This window comes from Sinocyclocheilus grahami, unplaced genomic scaffold (assembly GCF_001515645.1).
Source record: "Sinocyclocheilus grahami isolate Dianchi unplaced genomic scaffold, SAMN03320097.WGS_v1.1 scaffold1173.1, whole genome shotgun sequence".
NCBI classification, from domain to species: Eukaryota; Metazoa; Chordata; class Actinopteri; order Cypriniformes; family Cyprinidae; genus Sinocyclocheilus; species Sinocyclocheilus grahami.
The window spans coordinates 562678-563652 of NW_015506352.1; positions in this window are offsets into that span (position 1 = coordinate 562678).

Below are 975 nucleotides of genomic sequence, written 5' to 3' on the forward strand. Positions count from 1 at the left end.
TGTGTGTGTGTGTGTGTGTGTGTGTATGTGTATGTTAGACCGGCTTTATGTGTTTATGTAGTATGTTAGACTAGTTTAAGTGTTTATGTAGTTAATAAAACCTTATTTGTATCACACTTGACGTGTTCATTGTTTACTCATAACCGGAGTCAATAATCATGCAGATTTACGTTACAAACTTATAGAATTGTGCAGTAAGAAGGTTATTTCCTTTAACCAGGAAATTAACGTTCTTAGAATTGACAAGACGGTTGACCCTGAGTGGTCAGCTAAATATCTACAGTGGATCTAAAATATGAATAGTTAATTATAACTAGTTGTGGTTAATTATTCATATTTTCCATGAGCTGATTTGCTACACCTATTAATGTTGGAACAATGCTTTATAAAGGATGAATTGACTTTATAATAACTGCACACTATGAATCATTAGTTAAGCATTAGTAAATAGTGTTACCAATTTTTTTAATGTTTAAGTTTTGAATATTAACTGACAATAATACATGCTATATAATTATTGTTCATGTTTATTAATATAGTTAATGTTAATAACTGAAAGCTTATTGTAAAGTTTTACTAAAGTTTTATATATTGTTCTGTGTATGTGTGTTTCACAGTCTTAATAGTTTGGATTAACCCTTTAATTTCCGTATCCCTTAAAACCAGACTGCCAGAGGGTTACTGTAAATGCATGTGCCCGCTGTGCACCGTTCTCCTGATGCCTCTGGGATGGCGTTTGCAGACGGCTTGGGCCCGCCATCACTGCTTGCAGCTATATTTAATTCTGAAATCATATACATGGTTACCTTAACTGAGTACAACTTAAAGTAATGTCAAGCGGTTAGTCAGAAATTTAGAATCTCACCTGATGCGCCCCATGCTTCATCTCCTGAGATCTAATGTGCACTTAATCCTGGACGCAGATTTGCAGAAAACATAAGCCTTCACTTAATCTACTTGAGAAAATAACTTCAG